This window comes from Mus caroli, chromosome 11, assembly GCF_900094665.2.
Source record: "Mus caroli chromosome 11, CAROLI_EIJ_v1.1, whole genome shotgun sequence".
Lineage (NCBI taxonomy): Eukaryota > Metazoa > Chordata > Mammalia > Rodentia > Muridae > Mus > Mus caroli.
Window position 1 is genome coordinate 13,314,090 of NC_034580.1, and position 11,387 is coordinate 13,325,476.

Below are 11,387 nucleotides of genomic sequence, written 5' to 3' on the forward strand. Positions count from 1 at the left end.
TGACAGAGGCAGCAAGCCTCCAAGATGATTACATCAGGTGAATAAAAGATAACTTGAACAGATTTAAATAATTCAACCAACACTGTGAAGCTGATACTAGAACATAGGTTGAAATGCAGGGAGTCTGACTCCAGAGTTGAAGACTTCAACTTTTGTTGTTAATTATTTTCTTTATCAAACTTAGCTTGGAAATATTTGAAGCTTTTTTTTTTTTTTCTGGGCATCTAACTCTCATTGTAGAAACTGAAACTTAGGGCTTCTGAGATAGCTCAGTGAGCAAAACCAGACAACCTGAGTTCCATCCTTGAGACCCTTATGGTAGAAGAGAGAACCAACTCCCACACCGTACAGGAGCATTTTGATACATATTAGACCAACACACACAGAATGAATAAATAAATACATGGATATTAAACATTTCAGGGCTAGAGAGCTGCGCAGTAGTTATGAACATATTATTTGTTGCAGATAATCTGAGTTCATGTTGGACTATTCACAACCACCTCTAATAGGCATACTTGCATACACATGACTTAAAGGCTTACTTTGTGTTCCAGAGTCTTGTGAGAGACCGCATTTTGGGGTTCAGACTCTATCTTAGAGAACCTCACCTAAGTTTGAACTCAAGTAAACTAACAGGCCAGTACCTACCTCCAGTTTCCAGGCTACCCACCAACAAGACCTGAGTCTCCAGGTTACCCTCAACAACAAATTCAATGTCTAGCATCAGTCTCTAGGTTATTCCCCCAAGAAATCTGCACTCCCAAGTTACAAACCTGCCTCTGCCTAACAACAGCCAATCAGGAGGAAAGCAGAAGTTAGGTTTATAGTCTGGCTCCCAGCACCAGCCAATTATGGTAAAGGCCACAGAAGCCCCCAATTAGATGCTTGCCAGGCTAGAAACACTCACCCCTCACTTGCCGTTTTCTTTTTTTTTTTTAATTAAATTAATTTTTTTTTACATTTTTATTAGATATTTTCGTTATTTAAATTTCCTGGTTACCCTCTGTAGTGGCTATTCCTGGTTGTCAACTTGACTATATTTGGAATGAACTACAATCCAGAATTGTAAGGCTCACCAGTGACCCTTATCTGGAGGCTGGGAGATAGAAGTTTCTGATCTGGATCTTGGTGTGGAGATCTTGAGCCATAGTGGCTATGGATTCCAGAAGATTAAATCTCTGAGTTCAAGGTCATCCAGGATTAAAGGTGTGGTGGAACACACCTTTAATCTAGGCTACACCTTCTGCTGGAGACAATATAAGGACATTAGAAGAAGGGAGTCTTGTTCTTGCTCCTTCGCCTACTTGCTGTGTGAGACTGAGTAACTGCTAGATCCTTGGACTTCCATTCACAGCTGAACCATTGTTGGGAATTGGACTGCAGACTGTAAGTCATCAATAAATTCCTTTACTATATAGAGACTATCCATAAGTTCTGTGATTCTAGAGAACCCTGACTAATACACCCTCCCAAAACCCCCTATGCCCTCCCCACTCCCCCTGCTCACCAACCCACCAACTTGACACTTTCAATAAACCTTGCCTGATGAGTGTTCGGGGCTTTCACTCCACCAAAACTGTCCTGTGGATCGGCATTCTCTTGTTCCTTTGGTGTGAGAACTGTGCTTCTATGTTGAGAATATATATTCTCTTGACTGTTTTCTTTCACAGATTAACATGGAATAGGTTGCTAGCCCACTTTTTTGTTCAGAAGGTTTATCTTTACATTTTATGCTTAATATATTAATTTAAAACCATGTGATGATGTGACTACAAGAATCCACTGCTTTATTATTAAGCAATTCTACTAAAGCTAAATATGATCAATTTCCATTCACCTACATGTATGAACTCTAGCCAGTGTTTTAAGAAGCAAAGATGAGTAGAAAAAAATATTCATTTGAATAGTGATGTGAGATCATGAACATGAAAATTCAAACACCCTGGCTTTCCTTCAAGTGAAACTATTCTGTCATAATCAGTAATCTATCTATAAAATTTCTGAAGAGGGACTGTAGAGATGGCTCAGCAGTTAAAGTCAGCGCTTCCTCTTTCAGAGGACCTGGGTCTCATTCCCAGCACCTACATGGCATCTCACAACTGCCTGTAACTTCAGGTCTAGGGGACCCTACACCTTCATTTACACATACATGCACACAAAACACCAATGCAAGTGGAATAAAAATAAATAAAAAAGCAAAACAAAACTTCTGAGTACAGCTGTTGGTACCTTAATAAATGCCCTTGCTGCTTTGTGGTCCTGGAGATCAGGTTCACAAACTCCAGCCCAACTTTACTCAGATAACTTGGGAGGGTGAGCAAGATGAACTGTGTTTAATTTTAGAATCTATTGCCCTCAGAGCCTGGGACAAATCCCTCAAACCAAACAGTTATTTAACACTAACAACTGGAATAACAAAGTCTCCTTGGAGGCCAGTCTAATTGACCATTAACACACGGGCAGGAGCAGTCTGGAAGCACTTGGTCTCACGTTTGTGACACTCCCTGGGCACATTAGGCATGTCATAACAGCCTCATAAACACCCCTGTGTTTCTTATTCTTTAATTAAGGTTTGCAGAGTTTACAACATGATGATTCACTCAAAGATGAATGGGGCTTTTGTCAGGACGCAGCCTAACCTTCTCGTAGAAAGAGGGCTGATGGTCCCATGTAGTTGGAGAAAATAGTGTTTCCTGGGGCTCCCTTAAACTTGTAAAGGAGAAAATCTCAGACTTCTAGTCTCTACAATTACACGCGGAAAGTTTCTGTTGTTTAAACCATCCAGCTTCTGGCCCTCTGTTACTGAGACTGAACAGGCTAATACATCACACAGATAGTTGTCCCCCCATTTATAGAGGCTTCACTCCTGAGTTGTGGGTGTTATCTTAGTTTTATCAGAACAAAATTCCTTCATAAGTCAAGGACCATCTGTATGTTTACTTTTCATGAAGGATGGTTTCTCTAAATTGTCCTACCTGTTGGTTGTAGCTGGACTCACACATTTAGCTAGGGGATGGGTTATGGGTCAGCTTCGGGCTGATAGAGGTGTGGATGACTGGGCTGGCTTCCACATGTCTTTCATCCTGGAGCAATGTGCTTGTTGGAACCTAACATACTCATGGGGAAGATAGAAGCCCAAGACATTATCCACTGATTCATAAGCCTGTATCATACCCACTGTTATCCTATTGGCTACAACAATTCAAGTAGTCAAACTCAGAGTCAAAGGTTTGGAAAATATGCACTACCTTTTCATGGGAGAAAATGCCACATGGTGCAAGACAGTAGTAGAAAGAGATGAAACTTATTGATCAGCAACCTAAAATGTGGAAATACGGGTGCCAGTTATTTATTTAGCAATTGAGGAGAGGTGTTTGTTGAGGGTTAGGAAATGCGTGTAGCAAACATAACAGAGAAAAGGACATTCTGAAAAGCAGAAGGTTGACTCAGAAAAATTCCACTGCATGCCTTTAAAACCCAGCACTCGAAGGGCAGAGGCTGGTGGATCTCTGTGAGTTTGAGGATAGTCAGGTCTACATAGAGTGTTACAGGACCATCAGGACTATGTAGAGAGACTCTGGAGAGAGAGGGGGGAGGGGAAAGAGGAGAGGGAGAGAGAGAGAGAGAAAGAGAGAGAGAATACATTTCATATCCTTGAGTTTACAAAAATACAGTATAATATTTCTATACTTATAGAATACAGTATAGAAAAATATTGCTGAGAAATCTAGTCCTTCCTACCCAACTTTAGTTGTTTAGCTTTCAGATAAATAGAGGACTACAGTCACAAGTGTGAGGACTAGAAAAAAGTTAATGTGTAATATGGGAAAGCTCAGTAGTGCATATACAGTGTTTTAGAAGGATTCAAGAGTAATTAATATTTGGTTTTATTGTACAGTTACCAGTCTGTTATTTTCTGTACTAGTTAGAATTGTTACAGGATTTTTTCCAGGATAAATGAACTCACTTATCATGAATCTTAGGTCCAAGTCAACATGGGAGTCTAAATCATATTTTCAGATTCATTCACAAATTGTTTTCATGCTAAAATCAATCCCTTAAATAACTTCTGTGTGATCTCTTCCCTTTCACCACCAGCTCTGGCCAATCAGTTTCTTCTGGGGGTCATGGTTCACAATATAAACGGAGTTTATGCTTTGGGGAGTTTTCAGGAGCATGAGGTGCTTAAAGAAAAAAAAAACTGCTAAGAAGGGGTGTTTTCATCTAGGCATACTCGAGATCTTCTGAGTGGTTTTTCAAAAACAGTCTGCCATCCATGTCTTAGAAACATCACGCATGGACACAGTTTGGAGGAAAACGAGTTTGTTTGCTATAATAAAAAAGGTGAAAATTACGTTCACATTTTGAGTATTTACTAAACATTCCTAACCCAAATAGCATAAGAGGGAGGTAAGTGCATGTACTTCTAAGCAACACATATAAGTGGCTCAGGACCTGTGGGCCATGGAACAACACACTGTGGCTAAGGACCCGGGGCCATGTGAACACATGGGGGCTGAGGACCAGTGGGTCACGTGAACATCCACCACTTGGTTGAACTTTCAGTGTCTAGTGTAATTCCACACTTTTATGACTTTCCTTTGTAACAATTCTCATTTTCCTTGTAATGTTAGGTGAGGAATCATGATTTCACAGGCTCAGGCACACTGTATGCAGTTGCATTTCACACGTGGCTCACACTGTCTGTGGCGTAAAATCTTCAGCTCCGGGAACAGGCATTTTCAGTTTTGTTTTTTTTTTTGTTTTTCCTTTAGCATCAATTTTTAATTTTGGAAGACTCAGATTGATCTTGATGTAAACATTGTAGATTTGCAAAGAACACAGACCTATCTGAAGTAGATTAGGTGGGAACCATCCTATGAGATCTTAAAAGGAAGCATGGCAGTTTTCTCCCTCTAATTTTTAGAACTAAGGTCTCTCATCAAACCCACAGTTCACTGATAGACTAGAGTGCCTGACCAGCAACCCCCAAGGATCCCATATCTACTTCTGTGCTGAGATTACAGACATGAGTCACTCTGTCTGGAATTTTATGTAGCTGCTCGATATGCAAAGTCAGATCCTTATTTTAGTAGCAAGCACTTTACAAAACAAAACAACAAAACAAAAAAAACTTTTCAGCCCCTAAAATCAATTTCTTTAGAATAAAAAAAAATTAAATTATTTTCTATTGTATAGTAATTTTATACATGAGTTCAAAGAGATGTCTTAGAGGTTAAGAGCACTGGCTGCTCTTGCAGAAGAGCTGGGTTTGATTCCTAGCACCCACATGTCAACTCACAACCATTTATAACTCCAGTTTGAGATCTGATGACCTATTCTGGATTCTGTGGTCACCAGGCATACAGGTGGTACACAGACATACATGCAGGCAAACCATTCATATACATAAAAATAAATTAAAACCACTTTAAAAGGTTTTAAAAATAAAACTGGATTTTATACATGCATGTAATGTTTTGATTAAATCCACTCCCATTTCCACTTCTCTGATAACTTTCTCCTCCCCTCCCTTCTCTTCTCTCTCAACTTCATGAACTTTTACTTTGAATGAACTTTTACTTTTGAACCCACTAAGTCTAGTGGATGCTGCCCATAAATGCATGGGTATAGGCCATCTACTGAAGCATGGGTAACCTTTCCCAGACATTTACCTGAAGAAAACTGACTCTCCCCTTCCCACAGCCATCTTTGTGTTCAGTGAGATGTGTTGGTGTTATTTTCAACAAGAGGGCCTTGCTTTCAGTTTGTGGAGAACAGGCTATAGTCTTGGCAACAGTCTGGGTTGTTTTGGGGTTCCCATGGGATCCTCTTTGGCAAACAACTCATCTAGATGTAACCAGATCCTGTACTGGAAGCTTCATTTGGTGACAAGAGATAGCCTGTTGGGGCTCTGTTCCCTGTGATGGTGATTCCTAGTTGTCAACTTGACTATATCTGGAATGAACTACAATCTAGAAATGGATGGCACATCTGTGATCCAGATCTTGAGTTTGGAAACACAGACTTTTGATCTAGGTCTTGAGGCATACTGTCCATGAAATTCTTAGGCCCAGGCAAGGTGGTACATGCCTTTAATCCCAGGAAATAGAGGCAAGCAGATCCCCAAGTTCAAGGCCATCCTGGGACAGAGCAAGTTTCAAGGAACACACTTTTAATCTGGACCATACCTTCAGCTGGAGGACTACACAATAAGGAAAGCTTGCTTCTTTCTCGGCCTGCTTGCAGTTATTTCCAGCACATCTGTTGAAACTTACTTCTTGAGGATTCCAGGGTATACAGAAGACGAGCTGAAATACCCAACCTCGTGGGACTTCCCATTCACAGCTGACCATTGTTGGGTTAGTTGGATTGCAACCTGTAAATCATTCCAGTAGTTTCCTTTTATAGAGACATTTCATAAGTTGTGTGACTCTAGAGAACCTAAGACAGTCTCCCCCGTGATTTGGTGCTTTCATTTAGATCACCTTCATATATGTCTATATTTTAGGAAGCTTTTACTCTATTCGGTTTCCATGTTACCTCTCAAATGGCCCTCAGTTTTGGCTTTCTCACCCACATCCCTCATGCATTCTCATCTTCCTCTCCTCACGTTTATCTTCCTATCCCAGCCCCAACCCCACCTGTAACTATCTGTTCTCTTTTCCTTACCTAATGAGATCTAGAAGGAGCTAGCTTCGAGTTCTATATCTTGATCTGAAGGCTGCTAGGGGAAGACTGGCTCCCAGGCAGCTAGGTGGAGGGTCTTAAAGCCCATGCCCATAGAGATACACTTCCTCCAACAAGGCCACAACTGCTCCAACAAGGCCATATCTCCTAATAGGACCAAAAATATTCAATCCACCACACCTACCCTCTAGTTCTATGGATTGTAGTTTCGTTACATACCAATATCTACATCTAATACATGACATATTTGTCTTTCTGGGTCTGGAATACCTAACCCAGGATGATTTTCTCTAGTTCTATTTACCTGCGAATTTCATGATTTCATTTTTTAACAGCTGAGTAAAACTCTATTGTGTAAATGTACCACATTTTCTTTATCCATTCTTCTGTTGAAAGATAATCCAGATTGTTTCCAATATTTGGCTTTTATGAATTGAGTAGCAATGAAGATGGTTTAGCAAGTGTCTCTGTGGTAGAATGAAGCATCCTTTTCATGTACGTCCAAGAGTGGTGTGAAGGTTATTCTTGGTTGTCAACTTGACTACGTCTAGAATTAACTGAAGCCCAAATGACTAGGCACACCTGTGATTTTTTTTCCCTTTTGGTTTTCTTTGAGACAGGGATTCTTCGTGTAACTCTGGTTATCCTGGAACCCATTCTCTAGACCAGGCTGACCTCAAACTCAGAGATCTGCCTGCCTCTGCCTCTGCAATGCTAGGACTACACTAGTTGCCTGAATTGCTTTAGTACATAAATCATTTGGCGTGAGAAGATCCACCTTTAATCTGGACCACACCTGCTGAGAAGTTTTTGATCTTTGCCTCATTGATCTTGCCATTGCTACCAGGACTATTCCTTCACTGGCATTAGACCCCATATCTTCAGGATTTCAGCATTCTGAAGACCAGTTGAGACATCTATTGGATTCTTGCCTGAACCTTCCATTCATAGGCAGCCATTGTTGGATTAGCTGGACCACAGCCTGAAAGTCATTCTAAAAAATGATAGTCATCTATCTATCTATCTATCTATCTATCTATCTATCTATCTATCTATCTATTGACTTTGGGCTTGGCATGGACTTTTGAAACAACCACAAGCCAAAGTACAATATTTACTGGAATTGTGCATTTAATCAAAATACAAGAGCTTTACAAAATGTCATGCTAATAATAACAGTTTGAGATAATTTAATGCTAGGAAATTGTGACTCCAGCAATGTGTAAAATCTGTAATTAGCACACACCTTTGATCCCAGGACTCAGGAGGCAGAGGCAGGCAGATCTCTGAGTTTGAGGCTAGCCTGGTCTACAGAGTAAGTTCCAGGACAGCCAGGGTTGCATAGAGAAACCCTATCTCAACTCTCCTCATCCCTAAATCTGTAATTGATTATCATCCACAAGAATATCCCCAAGTAATTCAGTGGTAATTAAATGAAATTTAGTAACTTTAAAAGTTAATATTAAATGACCGATGTTGTTGGAACTGACAACTGACTGCATAGATGTTGATGATGAATACTGAAGATATAGTGTTACATCATCTTAGATGAACGTTTAATTTGAGGGACCCATGAGATGACTCAGCTGGGTAAGGTGTCTATCACTAAGCCTGAAGACTAGATTTCCATTGCTGAGACTCAAATGGTAGAAACGCCTTGTATCGAAACAGCTTTAAAGTATTTTCTCCTATCAGTGTTGCTGTGTTATGTGGTTTATTACAGTGTGACAACAGAACATTTTATATACTAACCTCTGCAAACTGCACAGCGAAGTAGAAGCAAACCATCAGCACATTAAGAACTTGAAGAATCGCAGGGTGATTGCTTAGAGTGACTCCGCAGGCATGTTGTATTTCATGTTTGCTACAACCGAGTGATATGTAGCGTTTGTACTGTTTGTTCCTGTTACACCAATTGAATGTGATTTATGTATACTAAAAAATTATCATTTAAAGAACTAGGGACAGCAGATGGCACAGTGGTTAACAGGGCTTTCTGCTCTTTCTGAGATTGAGGTTCTGTCTCCAGCATCCTTTTCAGGCAGCTCATGGCCCCCTGTAATTTTAGCTCCAGGGGATCCAGTGCGCTTTATTGGCCTTTGTAGGACATGTTCACATGCACTTGCAGGCATACACACAGAGATTTAATAAATAAATAAAAAACGTAAGTTAGGAATGGTGGCACAGCTTGGAAGAAGGAGAAAGAGAAGGAGAAGAACAACACAACAACAAACATCATTCATACATACACATTAAAAATAAAGACCTTGTTAGTATTTTAGGGCTTCTATTATGGCAGGGAAACACCATAAACAAAAAACAAGTTGGGGAAGGAAGGGTTAGTTGGCTTGCTCTTCCATATTACTGCTCTTGCCTAAGGAAGTAAGGGCAGGGACTCAAACAGGACAGGAACCTGGAGGCAGGAGCTGATGAAGAGGCCATGAAGGGGTATTGCTTACTGGCTTCCTCACCATGGCTTGCCCAACCTACTTTCTTATGACAGCCTAGGACCACCAGTCCAGGAGTGGCACCATGCATAATTGGCTGGGCCCTCCCTGTCAATCACTAAGAATATGCCTTGCAGGACTGCCTACAACCTGACCTTATGGGGCATTTTCTTAATTGAGATTCCTTCCACTTAGGAGACCTGTGCCAAGTTGACAGAAAAATATCGAACACAGTTAGGAATGATGGCACAGCTTGTAACCCTAGCACTGGTAATCCCGAATTCAAGGTCAGATATAACACACAGTGAGACCCATTCAAAAACAAAAACAACACAAAATATGAACTTGTACTTTTCATATCTTCACACCCTCATTTAATTTTTGAAACTGTATTTTCATAACTATCCCCTAACCAGGTATCAGGCACTATATTAGGGAAGCCCCTCCAAAGATTAATCTGAGGTGCACAGTTGGGTCCGGAAGTTGGGACCCAACTTCCATCAAAGCAAAGAAATGGACAAAGGTGTAAGGAACATTCAGTTTGAAGAAGCCTAATCTAGACAAGATGCCAGGGCCTTCTTCCCCAATCTTGCCACCTTGGCGGGAGACCTTTAAGTCCTTTGCCTAGCATGGCTGTCCTCTGAGAGGCTCTACCAACAGCTGATTGAGAAAGAGGCAGATACTCACACCCAACCATTGTAGGACTGAGGTCAGAGACCCCTATGGTTGGATTAGAGGAAGGGTTGAAGGAGCAGAAGGGGAGGGCGACCGCATAGGAAGATCAGCAGTCTCAACTAACCCGGACCCCAGGGAGCTCCCAGAGGCTGAGCCAACAACCAGGCAGCATACATGGGCTGAGCCAAGCGCCACCCCTTCCCCAGCCTCCTGGGACCTATGTAGCAGAGGTCTGCTTAGTCCGGCTTCAGTTGGAGAAGATGGGTCCAATTCCCAAGGGGCTTGAGGCCCCAGGAATGGGGGATGGGGAGATGAAGGGGAGCAGAATGGTGTGAGGAACTGGGTGGGGGACCGGGAGGGGGCAACGGCTGGAATGTAAATAAATAGTTAATTAAAAAAATAAATGTGTCAAAAAGAGAAAGGAAGGAAGAAAGAAAGAGAGACAGACAGAAAGAAAGAAAGAAAGAAAGAAAGAAAGAAAGAAAGAAGGAAAGAAAGAAAGAAAGAAAGGAAGGAAGGAAGAAAGAAAGAAAGAAAGAAAGAAAAAACAGACCACCGCATTTAGCTCCTGGACGGACAGAGGCGGGGCAAGCCTCGGGACTGAAGTGCGCACGCGCGGCAGGCAGCGTGTCATGGCGTCATCATCGTGCGACTTATTTCCCGGAGACACGCGTCCACGGTATTGAGGTATTGTGCAGAACCGCGTTCGGGTGCTTGTCCTGCTCCCGTCACAGTCTCTTTTCCCGCACCCCGGGATCACGTCCGTCCTGTGGCCGACTGGGAGGAGCCGAACGGGACTGCTCGCTTCTAGCGTAGTCTCTGCAGTGGCGGCTCTCGGGCTTTGCTTTGGCCTTTAGTTTCTCTGTCAATACCGTCTTCTTTTCCCGGCCACTGTTAACGTTGCCTTTCAGGGGTTGAAAAGCGACAAGTAATACACCCAACGCCATCAGCTTCTAGCTGATTCCGAATCTAAACGGAGACAAAATGGAAGGTGGAAAAAGTAACTTTGCGTGCAGCCCTTCCTGTTCCGCCCAAGGTCGGAATGCTTGCGGTGGCAGTGTTAGCCCTTTTGAAACAAGGGTTTCCTTAATTTTACCTTTTATTTTCCAAGACACAGTTTCTCTGTGTAGCCCTGGCTGTCCTGGAACTCAATCTGTAGAACAGGCTGGTCTCGAACTCAGAGATCTGCCTCCCTCTGTTAGGATTAAAAGCGTGGGACAGCAGCTTTCTGCAGTAGCGGATTGTATTAAGAGGAATTTTTCAGTGTGATCTGGGAAAAATTCATCGAGGCTCAAATTTCTGTTGGAAGATAGCTTTAATGACTTAAAATGTGTTGACTACAATTTAGTTTTGGCTTGGAAAAGGTGTATTTGCCCTGGTGAGATGTTTGTGGTGTAGTTATTAACCTGTTTGGACTAAGAGTAGACAGAACTAAGTATTAACGTTAGTTTTTATTTATAAATGACAGCTAACCTTATTGAACTTTAGAAAACCACTTCTGGATGGTGGAATTGATAGAGTGAATTGTTTTGTTACAAGATAACAGTGTGAACAGTTTTTGTTGTTTTCAAG

The 11,387-nt window shown here is 41.7% G+C and overlaps 1 protein-coding gene across 2 annotated transcripts in view; it reads left to right on the forward strand.

Annotated features, from left to right (window-relative positions):
* The first annotated feature begins 10,408 nt into the window (after positions 1-10,408).
* Positions 10,409-11,387, forward strand: part of C1d (C1D nuclear receptor corepressor) — a 12,516-nt gene continuing 11,537 nt past the window's right edge. Inside the window, exon 1 of one of the 2 annotated variants that reach the window (XM_021177133.1) lies at positions 10,409-10,502. The gene's annotated coding sequence lies outside the window, so the exon portion shown is untranslated. The other variant, XM_021177134.2, reaches the window with a different exon arrangement.